Source organism: Neovison vison, chromosome 9, assembly GCF_020171115.1.
Source record: "Neovison vison isolate M4711 chromosome 9, ASM_NN_V1, whole genome shotgun sequence".
In the NCBI taxonomy this organism is placed as follows: domain Eukaryota; kingdom Metazoa; phylum Chordata; class Mammalia; order Carnivora; family Mustelidae; genus Neogale; species Neogale vison.
The window spans coordinates 99,244,788-99,266,585 of record NC_058099.1 but is presented as its reverse complement, the minus strand read 5'-3'; the positions used below and the strand labels follow the sequence as shown (position 1 = coordinate 99,266,585).

At 47.5% G+C, this 21,798-nt stretch overlaps 1 long non-coding RNA gene across 2 annotated transcripts; it reads left to right on the top strand.

Moving 5' to 3' along the window:
* The first annotated feature begins 277 nt into the window (after positions 1–277).
* On the top strand, positions 278–16,736 carry LOC122916989. Of its 2 annotated transcripts, XR_006386343.1 has the most exons (4): positions 278–322; positions 582–690; positions 15,158–15,268; positions 16,247–16,736. It is a non-coding gene; the product is annotated as an uncharacterized LOC122916989 (long non-coding RNA). The 2 variants fall into 2 exon arrangements; XR_006386342.1 differs by lacking the exon at positions 16,247–16,736 and having other exon boundaries at positions 15,158–15,337.
* Positions 16,737–21,798: the final 5,062 nt, after the last annotated feature.

The following is a 21,798-nucleotide window of genomic DNA, read 5'->3' as shown; positions in this document are numbered from 1 at the left end:
AGTTCTGTTGCAGCCCTGTTTAAAAGTATCTGTTCAAACAGTCTGGTACAATCCATGTGCCCCGCTTTTGACACCTGCTCCAGCAACAGAAATGCCATTTGCATAATGCACATGTCAGCCGATGGTGCACAGCAGTGTAATCCCAGGCTTGAGCAGGAAATCAATAGTTGTAGCCCCTGAAATATTGTAAAGAGATGAAGAAAATATGAATTTTTAATTATTTTTAATGTCTTGGCTATTTAAACTCACTGGACTTTTAAAATGGATTTCCCTAACAGGACTCAGGGATCCTGCTGCTACCAGTTTGCTTGGTGACGTGAAGGTGAGTTTTCAGCCTCCTTGTGGCCCTTCCAGGGGATGCCCCAGCTGATGGGATAAGTCCCCAGAGCCAGGCCCATACATTAGCCTGTGGCAGGTGCCCTTTATAAAGGGAGGCTCCCTGAGGCATGTAACACAAGTCTTCACAGCAAGACGTGAGAAGGGTTAGTCCTATCCAAAGATTTTTGCTCTGTAGTTCTGGAGTAAAAGAGCTGAAGGCACTTATGTGGCAATTAAGTATGAATGTGCTCATTTCCTGCCAGGCCAGCTATGACTCTCACCCGGGGAAACCTTCCACCGATTCTGCACCGTGCAGACGACGCAATCAGAGCTTCTGTGCGGGGGACGTGCGGCAGCGGCTCCAGACAGAAAGTAAGATCACATTGTGTGCTTGATGAGTAAGCATGTTTCTGTGGGGGATAAAGGACATGGACAGCCATGGCCCACTCCAGCTGTTGGTGCCATCGTTGTCATGGTTATCCTTAGAATAATTAGGAGGTTTCCAGTTCATAGAAATGCTGAGAAAGTGTAAATTTTGCTGGGTGCAAGGAGGTGAGCCTCAGTTTCCTCCGTTAGTCTGGTTTCTACCTTCTGACTTTCCTGCACCTTGGCAGCCAGCAAGCCCCGTTTTGGGAAGTGTGGCTGCTGGGCAGGCCCTCTCCGCTCCCTGGATCCTGTTTGGGAAGCAGGGCCCCCGTTTCTGAGGCTTCCCATTTGTGAAGGTCCTCATCAGCACGGCACATGGGGAAAGATGACGAGAATGCTTCCCTCTTTGTGCACGTATCATCAGAACGCCATCCACATGCTTGCTGGCTTCCTTCTGTCCCCATGGAAACACACGACAGGAGCCTTCCGTGCCTGTGGGAGCACAAGAAACCGGTGGTAGATGCAGGGGACCCAGCAAGCAAGCGTATGGTGCCCTGGCTGGAGCTGCCCGTCCTGGCTGCAGAGTCTCCGAGCGCCACCGCAGGACCTTCTGCCCTTCACTTTTTAATGGCACGGGTGTTGGATGAATCACTCCACTGCATGAATCACGTGTGTTTGCCTAAAATCACAGACAGCAAGCTATCCTGTGAGGTCTCTGGCTGGCAGCATGGCTCGAGTCCTCTCCGTGTCACGGGTTCCCAGTGCGTCAGGGTTGGATGCCTGCCTGAGTCCTGCTGATATACAGGGGGCGTGCGGTGCCCCCCAGGCAGGGCCTCCTCCCTTCTGTGTCACATCAGCCACAACGCCTGCGGTGTTGAACACTGAAGCCTGGGGCCCAAACCCAGCCTCATACCTTTTTTTGGGGGGGACACATTGTGGTTTCAAAGAAGATATAAATAGTTTTAACATGTAAAATTTGAGAATGTTGACATTAAAAATGTCTAGATTCTGGCTTCTCCAGAAAAATCAGTAGCTCCAAGCCTCCAGCATGGCAGGAGCTGCCTGGGCTGAAAAACGATGACTTTACAGGATGGTCCTGAGCTCTGTGTGTGTGCCCAGGCCCTTCCAGATCCATCCACTCACCAGTCGGCTTCTGGAGGCAGGCAGATGGTCACCTGCTTTGGAGAAATGAAGGTGATCTTGTCCTCAGAACAATGCCAGAGCCTCAGGGTGAACCTGGAGCACCCCCTGCCCCAGGGTTCTGCTCCCACTCCTCCATGAGTCCTCTAGCTTCAAAGGTAGAGCCTTTGACTCACTATTATTTTTTTGTTTGACAAAGTCGCTGTAGGAATTTCCCCTAGAGGCAAGCCCAGCCCAGGTGCCAGCCTCAGACTGCCGAGGACGCGTGGCAGCAAGAGAGGGGATGGGGGTCCTGGGACATGGGACACAACAAGTTTGGATCCATGCTGTCTGGGCTAACGGGTGCCAGGTTCTAAAAAGTTCTCCAGTAAGTTTTCAATGGGGCATGCACATTTAGAGAAAATACATTGTTTACTGGCACCATTTCAGCTAAGCATTAGGAAAAAATAAGAAAGGTAGAGCTTCTCATAAAATATTCTTTCACTGAGTAAGTGACTTGAATATTTCAAGAATTCAGGATTAAAGTTATTCCTTATGTGCAAAGGAGTATAAATGATGACCATTAAAAAAGACATTAGAGGCATTGATTAAATTATGTTGTTTTATAGGATTTATTCAGCACATTAATGTGTTTAATGACCAATATATTTTTGCTATTGACATAGAGAGAGAAGACAAATGTTAATAGCAATTCACTTTCTGAACCAAATCTGTTTCATTCTTAATTAAGATTTTTTTCCCTTCATGACACCAAAAGCAAAGCAAAAATTTTTTAAAAATGGGACTATAGTAGGGTGCCTAGTGGGTTAAGTGGTTCAACTCTTAATTTTAGCTCAGGGTCGTGAGATTAAGCCCCTCGCCAGGCTCTGTGCTTGGGTGGGGCATCTGCTTCAGATTCTCTTTTTCCCTCTCCCTCTGCCCCTCCTCCTCCTTCTCTAAAAATAATGAAAAATAATGAATGAATGAATGAATGAATAAAAAGTGGTACTGTAGCAAACTACAGAGCTCCTGCACAGCAACGGAAACCATCGGTAAAATGACACATTAACCTGTGGAATGGGAGAAAATATTTGCAAGTCATCTAAGGAGTTTATATACAAATTACATGAAGAACTCATACAACTCAGTAGAAGAAAATCCAATTAAAAAATGAGCAGAGGGCCTGAATAAACATTTTTCCCAGTAAGACATATAGAGGGTCAGCAGGTGCATGAAAAGATGCTCAGCATCACTCATCATCAGGGAAATGCAGATCAAATCCCAGTGAGATACCACCTCACACCTGTCAGCGTGGCCATTAATGAAAAGACAAGAAATAAGTGTTGGCAAGATGTGGAGAAACCCTCATGCACGGCTGGAGGGGATGCAAGCTGGCGTGGACGCTGTGGAGAACAGTATGGAGGTTCCTCAAAAAAAAACTAAAAATATAACCACCCATAGGAAATGAAACAGTGTCCCAAAGAGAGGTCTGCGCCCCCATGTTCACTGCAGGATTATTCACGGTAGTCAGGACAGAAGTACAGTATCCACCGGTGGGTGAAGAGACAAAGGTGTGGTACACGTGTATAAGGGAATGTTACTGAACCATGAGAAAGAAGGAAATCCTGCTGCTTGCAACGACAGGGCGGACTCGAACGGCATTATGAAATACGTCAGACCGAAAGATAAATTCTGCCTGGTGTCACTTATGCATGGAGTCTTAAAAAAAAAGCTCAAACTTGCAGAAACAGAGAGTAGAATGGGGTTGTCTGGGGGCTGGGAGCAGAGGGAGAGTTTGTTAAAAGGGTAGATACTTCAGCTATAGGATGAATAAGGTTTGAGGGGCGCCTGGGTGGCTCACTGGGTTAAAGCCTCTGCCTTCAACTCAGGTCATGATCTCAGGGTCCTGGGATCGAGCCCCGCATCGGGCTCTCTGCTCAGCAGGGATCCTGCTTCCCTTCCTCTCTCTCTGCCTGCCTCTTTGCCTACTTGTGATCTCTGCCTGTCAAATAAATAAATAAAATCTTTAAAAAAAAAAAAAAAGAATAAGATTTGAGAATCTAAGGTAAAATGTAGTGACTTTAGTTGCTAATACTGTATTGTGCCCTTGAGATTTACTACAGTAGTACTTAAATATGCTCAAAAAAAAAAAAAAAGATGTGAGGCGATACATGTGTTTAACTAGATGGAGCGGATCCTGTCCCCACACGTAGATCAGACCGCCATGATGTACGCGTTAAATAGCTTACACCTTTGTCAGCTGTTCTTCAAGAAAGCCGAAATTTAAAACTTTTTCCTTCAAAAAAACCCCTCCTCTGAGAACCAGAAAACCCCAAAAGGCATTTAGGAAGTAATTAAGTAGTCGCCGAGACCCACTTTCAGTGAGGTGACGGCAGCGCGCTCTGGGAGTGCCCGCGGGCTCCTGGCAGACACTGCTTCGGGGCGTCCGATGTTCCGTCGGAAGCATCTTGCCCAGGGAAACACGTGCACTCGGGTCTCCCAGAGCACGGCGGAGAGAGGTGGCAACACACTGCTGAAGTCGTGGCCGCTTAGTCTGGACTCAGCCGGACCATGAGTAAGGCTGCCATTTCTAGAATGTGCGAGAGGCCCTGTTCGGGTGAATCAGGGTAAGCATCGGGTGCAGTTCAGAAGATGCCCTCCGGCAGGGGGTCGGGGGTCATGCAAATGTGGTGGTGACGACAAACGCTTCTCGAGTCCTCACCAGCAAGACACTGGAGCCCCACAGGGACCTCCTGGTCTTGGCGGACTGCCCACTTTCCCTTTCTTCTTCTTAGGATCCAGATTGAAGAAGAGGAGAAAATAAGCGGTTTAATAACGTCTCTGATGGTGAGGCGCCTGGATGGCTCAGGTCACGGTCTCAGGCTCATGAGATTGAGCCCCATGTGGGGCCTGGACTTGGATAGAGTCTGCTTATGATTCTCTCTCTCCCTCTGCCCCCCGCCCCCCGCCAAAGTGATAATAAATTAAAATAACTGCTTTGGTGGATGCTGGTGTACTCCTGGATCTCCCCCCACCTGGCTCTCCGAGACTCCAAGAGCCCAAGACCCAACTGACTAAGCCACCCAGGTGCCTAGAAGCCCTTTTATTTATTTATTTTTTTAAAAAAAAGATTTTATTTATTTATTTGACAGAGAGAGATCACAAGTAGGCAGAGAGGCAGGCAGAGAGAGAGAGGAGGAAGCAGGCTCCCTGCTGAGCAGAAAGCCCGATGCGGGACTCGATCCCAGGACCCTGAGATCATGACCTGAGCTGAAGGCAGCGGCTTAACCCACTGAGCCACCCAGGCACCCTAGAAGCCCTTTTAAAAGTCATTTAGGGGGTGTCTGGGTGGCTCAGTGGGTTAAAGCCTCTGCCTTCAGCTCAGGTCATGATCTCAGGGTCCTGGGATCGAACCCCACTTTGGGCTCTCTGCTCAGCGGGGAGCCTACTTCCCTCTCTCTCTCTCTGCCTACTTGTGATCTCTCTCTCTGTCAAATAAATAAATAAAATATTTTTTTAAAAAAAAGTCATTTAGTCACTGCAATTGCTTGGTAACTGTTAACAGCACCAAAACTATTTGTGATAATTATTAACCATAATCATTGACAATTTATAGCAGGAGGTAGCAGATGAGGCCCACAGTCCCCTTTTGGGCAGCCTTCGAGCCAAGAATAGTTTTCACATTTTTAAATGGTTGGGGGGGTGGAGAAAAGAAGACCACTATTTAGTGACATGTGAAAGTTATAGGAAATTCAAATTGTGTCTGTAACACATGTCCAAAATAAAGTTTTATTGGAACACAGCCACGCTCTCCCATTTACAGATGGTCTGTGGCTGCTTTCCTGTTCCCGTAGCAGACTGAGGAGCTGGGACAGAGGCTTGCAAACCACACATGTTTACCATCTGGCCCTCCATGGAAGGTGTGCTGGCCTGTGACAGAACAAATTATTCATTTCTTCCTTAGGTCTCCCCTTGCCTGTTACCATAATATTGTAGATGGCCGGCTATGAAGATATGTATAAATTTATCAAAGATATTTGGAAAAGAGGGAAAAATCAGGACCACATGAAATGGACAGTTGTGAAATTAGATGTAGGGCACCTTCCCAAGATGGATTTGAATTTCACAGTCTTAAAGACTGGAGGTTCTTAGACAAGCTCTGGGATTTGGAGGTTGGGCTCATATCCACCATGTGCGTGAAAACACAACACTGCACAGGAGGGTCAAAACCCCAATTAAAGTGGAAAGTTTTGGAAAATGCTCTGTGGAAGAGACACCTGCACCCCTGTGTTCATCACAGCATTATTTACAGCAGCGAGGCTGTGGAAGCAGCATCCTTGCCCATCTGTAGAGGAATGGATAAAGAAGGCATGGCATACATGTACGTGGAATATTACTCAGGCATAAAGAAGGAAATCCTGTCATTTGCAACAACATGGATGGACCTGGAGGGCATGAGGCCAAGTGAAATAAGCCAGTCAGTAAGAAACAAATACTGCATGATCTCATTTGTATGTGGAATTTGAAGAAAAAGAAAGAAAGAAAGAAAAAAAACAGCCAATGTCGTAGAAAAAGAGATCAGATTTGTGGTTCCCAGATGCAGGGACGGTGGGGGAAGAAGGGATTGGAGGAAAAGTGGTCAAAAGGTACAAGCTTCCAGTGAGAAGACAGGAGCTAGGGTGTGAGATGCACGTGGACCGGAGCCACCACAGCCACATGGTGCACGGGGAGGTTGGTACAGGGAGCAGCTCCGAAGGGAAGAGATCTCCTGGGAATCTGTTTGAAATGATGGGTGCCCACCAAACTGACAGTGGGGAGCATTTCACAATATTTTAAGTCAAGTCGCTGTGCTGTACGCCAGTTGTACCTTAATAAAACTGGGACAAAGTCTTTTAGAATGGACAGGTTTCAATTCGCACAACATTGACACTGTTGGGATTGTCCCTTGGCTGATGGCTAAGCAGTGTTTTCTTGGGAATGGGGCGAGGTCCAGAGTGACAGCAGCTAGTGGAGGATGTGGACATTATAACGGGCGTCCTCAAGACACGAGGAGGACATGAGATGCTAATAATCGTGGCAGGGACATGCGCCACAGACCGGATATAACCCGCCCCCTGCCCCCGCCATGAGCCTGGTGTGCCCCGTCCAGAGGGCTGAGTTGGAATTACTGACTCACATTCCTATTACTCTGCTGTTCAGATTGTTTCTTGGATTTTTTTTTTTTGAGTGGTTGGTTTTTTTGCTTTTTAGAATGTTTGCTACATCCGACAAACCAAAGAATCAATGTGACATGGTAACACTTGAATGCACAGAGTTTAAGAGACTATCGGCATCACTGGGCTGGGAGCATTCCTCCTGGCGCACCCTGCACCGAGGTGCAGAGAAGCCCCCAGATTCTCACCCACTGCCACCTTTCGGGTTTAAAAATATAGTTTTAAAATAGAGACCTGATTTCCATCCTTGACCATGGGTCAGGTTGCTTACATCCATAAGGCACAAAGAACCCAAGCAGCGAGAAGATCATTAAAATAGAAATGTATCGTTAGCCTCAAGGGCCTGGGTCAGCGCTACAGGCCTTCAAGGGCCTATGAAACTGTCTGAGAGTTGAAAAAAGGAAGAAAAAAATGTGCATTTCAAAACGAATCTCTGTTTACAAAATATAGCATTGGGTCAGCAGTTGGACTCCGTTTTCTGTGATAGAGTTGTTCGGTCACAGGAAGCACACCCTACCCTCAGTCCCTGCCTTCCCCGCATTTTCCCTTAAGGAGAATAGACGAAAAATGACAAACATGAAGTCGGGTAAGACCAGAGTGTGAACAGAAATCCCGCCGGGTGGGAGGAGCCACAGGTCAGGCAGAGGTGACCTCTGGCAAAAAGCTGTGTGAGGAAGGGCCGCCCTGCATCCAGGGGAGGGGAACAAATCACATTCGCATTTCTAGATTTTCTGGTTACTACATTATTAAATTAAAAAGAAACAGGGGAGCTTAATTTTAATACCATATTGTATTTCACTTAATATACCAAAATATTATTTTGACATGTAATTGAGATCAGCAATTTTAGTGAGATTTTTGCTGAGCGGACGTGATTAAAGCTGCTTGAAGTGGACAACAGTGTAGCGTTCATCTAGGTGAGGCAGCTTTTATAGGTACTTTTGGCCAGACGGGACTTCAGGAAACTGTTCATCTTTCTCTTGAGAATCTTTTCCTAATGCATGGGGCAGAAGGATTCCTGATTAGGATATTTGGGAACATCTCACATGAATTATTTTAGAATTGCTTTCTTAGGTACCTCGTAATTTCTAGTGTTAACAAAGCCTGTTACATCCCTTCCCCCAAAGAATTTGTGCTCACAAAACGTGTGTAAACTGGTAAGGAAGTAGGAAGCAGAAAGTGAGATTACGTGAAACAAACTGGCCAAGGACAACTAAGAACACACATCCCTGTTCTGTCAGTAGTTCAATGGGACATGCTCAGAGACAGTGGGGGCGGACTTGGGGCTGGCGGCCTCTAACTCCAGACACAGAGGACCCCCGCAGGAGCTAAAGGGCTCCAAGCCACACCCTTGCTGGAGGCCAGCTCACACAGCTCACTGGGAATCCAACCTGTGACAGAGGAACAATAGAAGCAGTTGTTTCCCAAACTTAGGACCAGATTAAGAATGACCCGCATACTCACTAAGAATGCAGATTTGGGGCCCAAAGCAAGAAACTCTTGCTTGAGCAGCCTCTGTGAAGGGAAGTGGAAGTTTCAGTACCACGGAGGAAGGGAAGGAACCTGGGGTTCTAAGCGTTGCTGCCCTCCCCCACACATCCCTCTGCACCGCCTCCGGCTCCCAGCTGCCTCCGTGTCCATTTACAGCAGGGAGGACATGGGGTCACCTTGGTCAGGGCAGATGTTTCTTCTGTTTGTTGGCTACAAGGGATCCTGAACTTAGGTTTCAGAGTCCACCTGCTGTGGGCAAAAAACCCTACTTTTCTTTCAGGGTGTCTGTCTGTGATTATTAAAGTGAGTGCACTGGGACACTGTGAAATCCTTAAACAGGAGCCATGGCTTTTAGTCTCCGTGAGATGATCATCCCTGTAGCAGGCTCTCTGCCAGCCAGGACCTGCTCCACTCCTCTGTCCTGTGTTTTAAAATATGGTGTAATTAGAACATAGAGCAGACATGTCCTGAGGATGAGAACCAGACCGCAGATAAGCCCAGGAGAAGATGCCTAACACCATTAGCCGTGAGGCAAGTGCAAATTAAAACCATGTGGGGTATCACTACAGACCTAACAGAACGGCTGAAATACAAAATACTGACAATATCAAATGCTGACAAAGATGCAGAGAAACCGAATCACTCCTGCATACTGGAGGGAATGTGAGTTTGCGTAGTCACTCTGGAAAACAGTATGGCAGTTTTTACAGAACTAAACACACAATCACTGTATGACCAAGAAAGAAAAACTTGGACATTTATCCCTCAGTAATGGAAGCTAATGTTCACACAAAAACCTATATGCAAATGTTCAGCACAGCTTTATTTGTAGTAGCCAAAAACTATAAACACCCCAGATGTCCTGCTGTGGGTGAATGGTCACATAGACTCTGCTATCTCCACACCATGGAATTCTACTCAGCAAGCAAAATAACTATTTATTTATGCAACAGATTACAAGGGCGTTCTAAAAAGTAAAAAATTCAATTCCAGAAGATTACTGTTAAAAAGCAATTCACTTGAGTAAATATTTTTAAATCCTTTTTTAAAAAAGATTTTATTTATTTATTTGACAGAGAGATCACAAGTAGGCAGAGAAGCAGGCAGAGAGAGAAGAGGAAGCAGGCTCCCTGCTGAGCAGAGAGCCCGAGGTGGGTCTTGATTCCAGAATCCTGAGATCATGACCTGAGCTGAAGGCAGAGGCCCCACCTGCTGAGCTGCCCAGGCGCCCTATCACTTGAGTGAATTTTCAGGATGTTACTGGCTTCATTCAGTGATCTGTGAATTGGGTAGCATCCTATCTAGCAGATAGGAAGGAGACCTATTTAACACATGGTACAAAACAGAAGACTTTTACAGGCAGAGGGGCCAGGACAAAGATGTTACCAGCAAAGAGTGGGTTGTTTTAGGCCAGGCCACCACCTTTTGGGGGAAGGCCAAAGGTCCGTCAGGCAGATGGCCTCCCTAGTGCTGACCAGGTAATCCCAGACTGACTGGTTAAGATTACAGTCCTGGGAGAGGCTGAAACCGTAATTAGGTTAGATATTAACTCTTGGTATGCTGACATGAACTTATCTCAAATGACTCCATTTTGGCTGTTTTCTCTTTCTCTTATTTATTTATTTATAAATATTTTATTTATTTATTCGACAGAGAGATTACAAGCAGGCAGAGAGGCAGGCAGAGAGAGAGGAAGGGAAGCAGGCTCCCTGCTGAGCAGAGAGCCCGACTCGGGACTCGATCCCAGGACCCTGAGATCACGACCCGAGCAGAAGGCTCGGGTTTACGTGTGTAAACTGAGCCACCCAGGCGCCCCCAGCCTCTTTTTCTTTTCTTTTCTTTTTTTTTAAAGATTTTATTTATTTATTTGTCAGAGAGAGTGAGCACAGGCAGACAGCGAGGCAGGCAGAGGCAGAGGGAGAAGCAGGCTCCCTGCTGAGCAAGGAGCCTGACGTGGGACTCGATCCCAGGACGCTGGGATCATGACCTGAGCCGAAGGCAGCCGCTTAACCAACTGAGTCACCCAGGCGTCCCTCTTTCTCTTTTTTAAAGTAATCTCTATGTGCAGTCTCTCTGGGGCTCGAACTCATGACCCTGGAATCAAGAATCATCTGCTTTACTGACTTGCGACAGCCAAGCACCCCTGTTTTTCTCTTTTTAACAATACCACATGATTCCATTTATATGTCATTCTTGAAATGTTAAAATTCTGGAGATGGAGACCAGACTAGTGAAGAGGAATGCCTGGTTACCTGGTTACCCAGGTTAGGGATGGCATGGGGGGACAGAGGTCACCTGAGGGGGTCTTGTGGTGATGGAAGTTCTGTGTCTTGACTGTGTCAGTGTCTGGTTGTGACATCATCTTGTAGTTTTGGAAGACATTACCCTCTGGGGAAGTTGGGTGTTGGGTGCTTATGATGTCTCTGTATTCTTTCCTATAACCATATGTCAATGTGAAGTTTTCTCTAGATGAAAGTTTAATTTAGTAAGATGTAGTATAACTGTAGGTATCTTATACACCCCAGCCCGCCCCACACACAAGTATACTGTCCCCTTACCCTCACAGGCATTTGAATTTCTGAACTCGACTAAATGGCAACTAAAAGGCCCAAATGATTAATTCGCCATTTGAAAGTGGTTATTAGCTGCTGTTTGTCAAAAGAATCTATCATTTTTATCCATTTCATGTCACTGAATCATTTTCCCTTATCCATATCTCTGAAGGCACACAGCCAAAAGTTCTGTATAAGCTTTTTTAGTTCTATCAAAGCAACATTTGTGATTGGAAATGGGGATGCGGAGATGGTTTTGCTAAGCTGCGTATGACAGAATGGGTAAACAGAAGTGAATGGTGCCAGGGGCAGTGAGATTCGGAGGACAGGAGACCATGGCCCACAAAGCAGGGACGGTAAATGAGATATTTCAAGTAGGCAAGATTGCTTCGGTGACAGTACTTACAATTTGCAAGCAAGTGCAACCAGGGAATCAAGGATTGCACAGTCCATGGGCTCATACATGTGGGCGATAAAGAGTAAGACCCCAGTCTGCAAGCAAGGAGAGCCACTGCTTAAATGCCGTCTTCCTCTTCATCTTTCCCAGAAACACAGAAAACCCAGGTCAAAAATAAATGCACTGAGCAAGCTGGCTCCACCGCTGAACAGGCCGTAAGGGCTCCTGTGAGTAACAAATGAATAACGGAACACTTGAAAGGCGAAGACATTTGTATAATCATGGAGCCTGCTGAGGGAGGAATAGCCGTAATGAAAGCCACAGGGAAAGCACAGGACAGAGCATCCTGGGTAATCCTCTAATTGCACTTTTTAACGGGAGTAAAGCCCTTTTAGGCATGTACCTTTCATTGCCCTAGAAACTCATCACTGAATTTCCAAAGAACAAAATTAATCCAATGAATAGTCCTTAGAATTCTTCTTTACTCATTTGGAAGGACAAATGAAGGGTAAATATTCCAGAAAAAAAATCATTTTCTATAGTTTTTCATAAAGTACTCTTTTCTTTGTCCTGAGCTCAGAGCTTTCTGATCTAGAAACCTGTATGAACATCCTTCCCAAGGCAGACTAGGCCCAGTGGCCTCCAGCCCCCACCGCTCTGGGGTTGTCCCACCCACAGTTGCTCCAAGGCCATCATTTCTACTCATCTCCAGCTGGGTGGAGGTACTCCGTTCACAGCTTTGGATAATGCTCTAGTCTTGTGCCATGCAAATGCAAAACACAGAAGAGCTCCTGGTTTCTCACATTCATTCTTGATGGTCCACGGAAACAATTTTAATGGAAAGAGACAGCATCGCAAACATACACCATCTTCTCTGTGAGGTACCCCAATACCTGTGTCATCCTTCTCCTTGCCCCAGTTATGGATTGCTGCAAAAATTAGTATTATAAAACAACATCTACTTTATTATGCCCTTTGGATTCTGCAGTCAGGAATTTAGACAGAGCCCCAAGAGCATGGCTTATCTGCTCCACAGAGTCTGGAACCCCAGCTAAGAGGACCAAAAGAAGACCAGGGGCTTCTTTCCTCACTCATCCAGCGAAGCTCATCCAGGCCTGAGCTCCTGTACATGGCTTTCTGTGAGGCTTGGGCTTCCTCCCAGCATGTCTGCTTCAGGTCAGGTAGGCTTGGTACATGCGGGCCCTCCCATTCAGTGGTATGGTCTGTGTCCCCCACTTTCTATCTGGGCAGGCTTCTGACTCTTTGACCAACAGAATAGAGTGGAGGGGACCCTGTGTGACGTGAGGCCATCTGCATCAGCTGACTTCCACACTACCCTCTAACTGACCATAGATCTAGGGACCAACCAAGCTGGCCCCAACTGGATGGCCAGCCCAGATGACTCAGTAACCAGATGTGCAATGAACAGGTGGTTGTGGTTTGAAGCCACCATCCGCTGGCAGAAGCTAATGGATGTGCATGGATTTGGGTCAGAATGCTATGTCAGTAGCTTCACAAGACTTCCCGCTCCGTGAAGAACGGCTCCAGGTGCACTGTACTCACCATCTCATCGCTGGCGTTTAAAACAGCACCTGGCCCAGGGAGACTCAGTAATGATTTATTGTTGAGTGAATTACGTGAGTAGTCCTGAGTGGGCCTATTCCCACGCTGTCATAATCATGTCTATGTGCCGTGTATCGACCCGACTTCAGATGAAACCAGGAAATTCATATATGGCCGGGGAACCAGACTCAGTGACATTAACTTTGACGATATAGAGTAAGAGCTCGCTGGGTGTTGGGAATGTCCTGAAACTGAGCTGGGGAAGCTCACCCAGCACTAGACTTATAAACATCAATGAGTTGTGGTCTGACAGCGGGGGAGTGTTACAGTTATGTAAACCATACCAACTGTTAAAAATGAAAAAAAAAATCACTGAAAAAATAAATGCGTATCTAGCTGGGAGAATGTGGGATGCATAAGGTGGGGAAAAAGACAGAGGGACGGGCAGGGTTTGGAAACCCACCTGTCTCAACAGTTACTCCCATCTAAAGTCACTCAGCAAGAAATTCACATTCAAGCATACCATTTAAAGCTAAATCGTGAACCCACAGGAGAGCTGGCTACAATAATGTATCCACAGCAATCTAGAGGAAAGAGAGGAGAATACAACTCAGCCAAACCTTCATTTTTCCTAGTGGAAAATCATCACAAAACAAATTAAGGTTTAAAGATGGAAAAACTCATTAAGTATATTACTTATTTATAATTTGGAGTTTTGGAAATAATTAACATGGAAACTCAAACAGTAATGGTTAAATTCCTGCCTTTAGGAAATTTCCCACACATGCCTAGATTAAGTCATGCTTGGTATTTTTGTGGCAGAAAAGATGTTGAAAATGATGTATCATGTTCTTACTGCCCACGTGTGTCCATGTGTGTGTTTGATGTTTTAAGAGATTCGTAACATCAAAAAGAAAACTAACCTCAGGGGCGCCTGGGTGGCTCAGTGGGTTAAGCCGCTGCCTTCGGCTCAGGTCATGATCTCAGGGTCCTGGGATCGAGCCCCACATCCGGCTCTCTGCTCTGCGGGGAGCCTGCTTCTTCCTCTCTGCCTGCCTCTCTGCCTACTTGTGATCTCTGACTGTCAAATAAATAAATAAAATCTTTTAAAAAAAAAAAGAAAACTAACCTCAGTGAAAAATTCCAAAGAATCCCCTCATATATTTATAGTGATCAGTGACATGAAACATTCTTTCTTTCCTTTTTATTTTTAAAGATTTTATTTATTTGACACAGAGAGAGAGATCACAAGTAGGCAGAGAGGCCAGCAGAGAGAGAGAGGAGGAAGCAGGCTCCTTGCTGAGCAGAGAGCCTGACGCAGGGCTCCATCCCAGGAGCCTGGGATCATGACCTGAGCCGAAGGCAGAGGCTTTAACCCACTGAGCCACCCAGGCTCCCCATCAGAACAAATTTTGACCTTATTGCTTTCGGCCAAAGTGACTGTCCCATGTGACATTGGCCGGTTTGTATTTGTTTCCATTTGTTCCATCCTCGTTTCCTGTCCCGGAGGAACAGAGTCCGGCCTACAGAGAAGCGGCTCTGTCTCTTAGCTTGTAGTTTCAAGATGGACTTTGAAGTCCCAGCCGAGGTAACTGTTTAGAAGAAAAAAGACTTGAATCTCAAAACGTTCATTCTCAGCACCAAAATTTGAAACTGTCATAAACAACTTGTCACAAGCAAGGTTTTCTAGCAGGAAGACAGAGGGCTCTTTCCAGGAAGTGAGTTATCATAGGAGGGCCGCGAAAGCCCCAGGGCGTACGGCCAGCTACACATACAGAATTGCTTACAACCTTCTCAGTGTGCCAGCAGCAAGAAGAAGGCCAGGAGTGAGGATGTGCTCAAGAAAAAAATATCAAATTTTCCATTTGTCTAGAAATCTGAAAACCTTCCGTCTGACTAACAAATATCTAGTCTCAGGGCGAACGAGAACCCATGTTGCCGCACTGTTTAAAATGCATCCCACTCAGCCCGAATGTCTGTTGTCCTCGAAATATTACTGAGACCAGACATGATGGTAAAACATCTGGTGAGATAGGATAGATTGTTTTAATTTCATTCTGCGTATGGGGAATCTCCAAGCGTTCCTGTAGGAAAGAAAGCGGTGGTGTTACGAAATCTAATAGATGGTTTGTTTCTAGGAAATGTGCAAAAATGTGAATCGTGCCAAAGATTCAGCTCTCTGGAAGACCAGATGCCCTGGAGATCTCTTCTGGAGCAGAGACAGTCCTTCTGTAGCACAGTGGCCCCAGGTAGTGTAATTCATTCCTCCCTTGGTCACACCTTAAGCTCAAATTTTTGGGCCTTTTTTTTTTTTTTTAAAAGATTTTATTTATTTATTTGACAGACAGAAATCACAAGCAGGCAGAGAGGCAGGCAGAGAGAGAGGAGGAAGCAGGCTCCCTGCCGAGCAGAGAGCCAGACATGGGGCTCCATCCCAGGACACTGGGACCATGACCTGAGCCGAAGGCAGAGGCCTCAACACACTGAGCCACCCAGGTGCCCCTTTCTGGGTCTTTTTAAATCAACTTTATGTTAATTAGCTGGGAACTAATATTTCAAGTGCATTTGAGTATATATAAATGCATTGTGTTGTATATGTGTGTGGAGGGGCAATAAATATGACCAATTAAAAAAAAATTCTGCTGCCTCTTGCCCAGAATCTAAAAGAAACAGAGGAATGGAGCTCCAGACCCAGAAGCAAGCACTCAGCTACCCCAGAGTCCATCCATATTTTCCTCTTGGGTTCAAATCTCTCCTCTCCTTTGCCTGCTGCATAGTGTTGGATGGGTTACATGGCCTCTCTGCCCTTCACCTTCCCTGTCTGTAAAGAGGAATAACACCCCTCCTTGCAGGGGTGAGGAGGAGGAATGAGCTATGGCACAGTACCAGGTTCACAGGACCCTCCCCGAGCAGAGCTATGGTAATGGAAGCAGCAGCTCCTGGGCCCAAAGTTCGCACCCCTCATACCAGATACCCTCCGTGCAGCACGAAGGAGTGAGGTCATCCAGAGTGTTTACCAATGCCCTGGAGAAGGTCCCAACATCAGCTTCTCATGCTGGGGTTCCACAGGCTTGCTCCCCGTGTAGAACTGTGCCAATAAGCAGCCCCTGGATTTTCCCGACTGCTCCTTTTGAACGATCACCCTTTGTTTCTTCCCTCAGTGGCCTTGATCATTTATTTTCATTGTAAGGAGTGTGATGGTTAAGTTTATGTGTCATCTCCACTAGGGTGTCTGGATACTTGGTTAACTATGATTCTGGGTGTTTTCTGCACGAGATAAACATTTAAATCAACAGACTGAGTAAGGGAGACGGCTTCATCCATTTGTGCCTGAGTAGAGCACAAAGCCAAGAAGGGAGACATCCCTCTGCCCGACTGTTGCTGAGCTGGGGCACAGCCTTCTGCTGCCTTCAGGAGCCGACGCAGACAGAATCCATACCACCAGCTCCCAGGTCTCCAGCATGCCCACGGCAGGTCAGGGACTTCCCGGACTCCAGTCACGTGAGTCAACTCCTCATAATAAATCTCTGTATGTCCTGTCAACCCTGTTTCTCTAGAGAACCCTGATACAGAGGAGTAATCCACATTCATTTTAAATACTTAGCGTATCAAAAAAAAGCTATGAAAAAATCACCTATAATCTCAATTCTCAAAAATCACTAGGGACAATAGCACAGTGTCATGATATGCAGCTTTGTAATCCACTTTCTTCCATGTTGTCACATTTTTTTTTGAGAATATGCTTTTTAAAACATTATTTTCATACAGTAAATAATTCTTATTTTTTAAAAAAGTGATACAGAAAAAAAAACCATGAATGTACATACAATCCTGACTCCAGTCAGCTCAAAGCAACACAAGGCAGCACCCAGAGAATAACTTTCAATGCATGCCTAATTGTAGACAGAAGAATGGGAAAAAAAATTACAAACATGGGATTATAATATGTATGCAATTTTTAAATAAAATCGTCAAATTTAATTTTCTGGAATTTCTTAATAGAAAATGGAATAGTCAATTTCAGGAGTTTCTCTATGTTGAATAAATTTCCTTCATAAGAGAAATTCATTTCCAAATATCACTCTGAAGACAGAAAAACATGTGTTGTTGTGGCCACAGAAAGCAGAAGTCAGGATTCTATTTTGCAAATCTCAGGAAACAACTGGCTGCCCAAAGTAGAAAGAGACATTTTTCTTTCTTATTTTTTTAAAAGATTTTATTTATTTATTTGATAGAGATCACAAGTAGGTAGAGAGACAGGCAGAGTGGGAGGGGGAAGCAGGCTCCCTGGTGAGCGGAGAGCGGGATACGGAGCTTGATCTCAGGCCCCTGGGACCATGACCTGAGCCGAAGGCAGAGGCTTTAACCCACTGAGCCCCCCAGGCGCCCCAAAAGAGACATTTTTCTGAAGAGAACTGGTAGCTCATCAACTCTCAGTTTCTTCTCCGTTGTTAAGAGTCTCTTATGGTTTGCTTTTTTTCTCTTTTTTAATCTTTGTTTTTTCTTCTCTTCCCCTATGTTCATCTGTTTTGTTTCCTAAATTCCACATCTGAGTGAGACCCTGTGATGATTGTCTTTCTCTGACTGACTCATTTCACTTAGCGTAACATCCTCCAGTTCCAACCATGTTGTTGCAAATGGCAAGATTTAATTCTTTTTGATGACTGCGTAATAGTCCGGTGTTTGTGTCCGTGCACGGTGTGACACATCTTCTTTATCCATTCATCTGTCGATGGACATCTGGGCTCTTTCCATAATTCGCTATTGGACATCGCTGCTATAAACATGGGGGTGCACATGCCCCCTTTGAATCACTATGTTTGAATCCTTTGGATAAACACCCAGTAGCGCAGTGGCTGGATCACAGAGCAGCTCTATTTTTAACTTTTTGAGGAACCTCTGTACTGTTTTCCAGAGTGGCGGCACCAGCTTGCCATTCTGATCATCTGAGGTGGTATCTCATGGTGACTTTGATTTGTATCTCCCTGAGGATGAGTGATGTTGAGCACCTTTTCATGTGTCTGTTGGCCATCGAAGTGTGTTCTTTGGAAAAGTGTCTCTCCACATCTTCTGCCCATTTCTTAGAAGTTCCTTTAAGATATGAATACCCCCTACATTGTCTGACCATGAGAACCACATGAGGTGATGGGAAGTCCCAACACATCGCGTTCCTGATGCCCTCGAGGACTGGGAACAAGGGGTTGAGTTTTGCTTCTCAAAGTCCTTATGTTGAAGCCTCGATTCTAGGACCTCAGCATGTGACATGCTTGGAGATGGCGTCTTTACAGAGGTGGCTGAGTTAAAATGAAGTCTCAGGCTGGGCCCTAATCCAGGACAACAGGTGTCCCTATGAGCAGAGGCGATCCGAACATGGGTATGCATCGAGGGAGGACCGCGTGAGGACATAGGGAAGACGATGCACCCATGCCCGGGACAGAGGTCACGCTCAGTTCCCCGCACCTGCAGCCCCGGGTGCTGGACAGTGAGTGGTTCCACGACAGACCACTGGGAAGCCGAAACAGAGAAGTTCGTTACTCACAGAACGTGGAGGGGGTACTGCCTCAAGAGGCCCCGCAGGGAGGTCGAGGCAGGTGCAGGCAGAGAGCAGCACGATCCAGGGCCCCCACCTTTACTGGGGCTGTCCTGGCCTCCAGCTTGCCGAGTGCAATCTTGGTACCGCTCAGCTTCTGTAACTGGGTGAGTCAGCTCCTCTAATAAATCTCTTTTTGTTTTTTTTTTTTTTAAAGATTTTATTTATTTATTTATTTGACAGACAGAGATCACAAGTAGGCAGAGAGGCAGGCAGAGAGAGAGGGGGAAGCAGGCTCCCTTCTGAGCAGAGCCCAATGCCAGTCTTGATCCCAGGACCCTGAGATCATGACCTGAGCCGAAGACAGAGGCTTAACCCACTGAGCTGCCCAGGCGCCCCAATAAATCTCTTTCTGTAAATAAATTCTCCTGGTTCTGTTTCTCTGGACAACCCAGACTAACACTAGCATTTTCTCTAGATAATTGATCATTGTAAATTCTTTCTCTGCCCCTGTGAGACGTATATAGATCTTTTTTAAAGCCTCTTGCCAGTGTCACATCACAGGAATGTTCTTCTTGCGGACCTGGGAGCCAACTCTCTGAATAAAGTGCCGTGGAAGGTAGCATGCCATCTCCCAGTCTGTGAGAGTGGGCACTCAGCTTCCACAGCTCCTGGCTGTCACCAAGATGGGAGAAGTCCGCTTTTCCTTTGGGCAAAGTTAGCTCGAACACAGGCAGTCTTGGGCCGCCGTGAGCCAGCACTTGAAGAACCCCATCCTTTGTCTCGGAGGAGCGGAGTCCAGACTGGGTTCTGGCCTCTCTTTCCCACCGCAGTAGGCCTGCAGAGTCTGTCCTTCCTGTTTCTCCTTGTCCGGGACTGTTTTGGCTCTGGCAGTGCCCACGCCTCTGCTCACAGGGGCTCCTCGGGGCTGTGTCTGCTCCTCGCCAGCCCGCACACACTCAGACCCAGACTGAGAAGGTGGGCAGCGCAGGCCCCACACACAGTGGGTGTGCGGCGACACGCTCGGCAGCCCCGTGCGTCAGGGCCCTGAGTCCTGGCTTCCTCGTCCCCCCATGTCTGTCCTCAGACCCAGAAACAGGTGCAGCTGCGTGCTGAGGCACCTGGACTCAGTTGCTCCCCAAAATCAAATTTCTATACAAAGTAAATTTCTAAGGAGATGCACGTGTTTGTTTCCATCAGGTCCAGGGTGAGAGGACATTACGCACAGGATGTGGGCCCACTTCTCCGACTCATCCTGCTCGTTTATCTTTCTTCCTATGTCCTAAAACAGGAAAATTCTAAAAGGTACCCCAATTTCCCATTTACACAGCTAGCTTCTGCTAGCAAATGCCTGCTTGTAGAGTGGTAAACCCCTAACCTCTCCTGAATTTTGAGCACAGCCCTGAGCACAGCCCTCAGCCTTTCATGGAACCCGGAGAAGGCACGGGTGTGATGGGGCCTGAGCTGGACATGTGAGGCCTCATCCTTCTCTCCCCGTCATCAGGATTCAGAAGACAAGGGAAGGCCTCGCCTGGGGCTCCAGCCACAGCGAGGAGGCGTGGGGGAGGGGCCCAGGAACGCCCCCAGAACTGTGGGCAATTGACAGGTTGGGGTCCTCTTGTTTTTGCTGTTTCGGAGCAGCCTGTCAGGCCGTTGGGTGGGCCCCTCTGGTAGCAGAGAAGAGGCCAGTCTTGCCAGTGTCTGGTCCTCTCGGTCCCCAGCAAGTGGCCTCGGCCCCTTGGCAACCCCCCAGGGAGAGGCCCCTGCCCCTCAGGGAAGCTCTGGGAGCCTGCGGGAGAGCCCCGGGCCGCCCTCATCCACTCGCTGAACTGCGTGCTTTGTTCCTCAAGTACTTTTTCTAATCCAGCCGCCTTGAGATGGTTTTGTCAAAGGAGCTACAAACAGCAGCCTCTGGGAGCCGCCGATTCCCGGTGAGAGAAGCCGAGAGACTGCGCACGTGCACACGCCGGCCGGCGCGCCCCTCGCTCACGCTCGCCCCGCTTCCGGAGGCTTCTCTCTCAAGGGCCCTGAAAGGACCACTTTAGAATCCTTGAGGGGACTCTCCGTAAACCTTTGGCTTTGGGCTCCATTGCTAAGCTGTGTGCCTTTTGTGGTAGCCGGACGTCAGCCGTCTCGCGCTGCTGCAAGCGCCGAGTGGTGACCACTTACAGGCTGCGACCAAAGAAAACACCGTCGAAGTTCCTGGAAAGGTTTGCATCAGTCATCGTAGGAAGGAGGGGCCGACCTCCAGGACGCTAAAAGCGTGCGCCAGTTGTGTTCTGGTCGGAAACTTGCCTTTGTTGGGGTCTCCACATTGTGACGCAGAATGAGGCGATGCAGTGCCACCTAGGATGGAAGAAAACAGGGCTGTTCGTGTAACACAAACATGTCCGGAAGTGCTGGTTAGGGAACCGGCCATGGCTAACACATCCTTTGGGGGTGGAAGGGTAAGGAAGCTCCTAGGCGTCTGACAGCACTCTGCCTCCCAGGAGGCTAGCTCCGGGCCCTCTCTATTCAGCAAGGTGCACACAGCGTGAACCTGGAAGCCCTACGGGGTAGCCCCGGCCCTCCACACCTCCTGTTCTTCCTTCAGCAGCTTCCCACCTGTGGTCAGAACGACCTCATGCTGCCGACCTCGTTCTGCGGGTGCCTGCCGGCCCGATGTTCCTGGCCTGATGTTCCTGGCTTCCCTCATGCCTCTCTCCTCAAGTGCTGCGGGGCACACAGCCCTGTGCGGGCCTCCTCCCCTCCCAACCCCTCTCCGAGGGCGCTGCCACGGACACGCTTCATCCCGCACTCTCTGGGTGTGCTGGTCAATTTCTTGTGTGGACTTGGCGGGGCCGCAGGCCACCATATTTGGTCGGGCATTATTCCGGGATTTCTGTGAAGGTATTTGGTAAATGAGATTAACGTTCAAATTAGCAGACGTTAAAGTGGATGACCCCCGTAATGTCAGTCCATTTAGGTCTTCAGACTACAGTTCCCCCGAGGAAGAGGGCGATCCGCCTCCAGACAGCCTTCGGACTCAGGACGGCAACACGATGTCTTCCCTGGGTCTCCAGCCCCCCGCCCACGCTGCAGATTTTAGACCAGCCTCCCCAGTCGTGTGAGCCACTTCCTCAAATAAATCTCTCCCGCTCAGGCTCTCCCTGCTTTCCTCCCTCTCTCGTTTTGTGTCCAGACACGCACACACAGTGTTGGTTCTTTCTCTGGAGAAGCCCAATACGGCTTTCCATTGTCACGTCATCT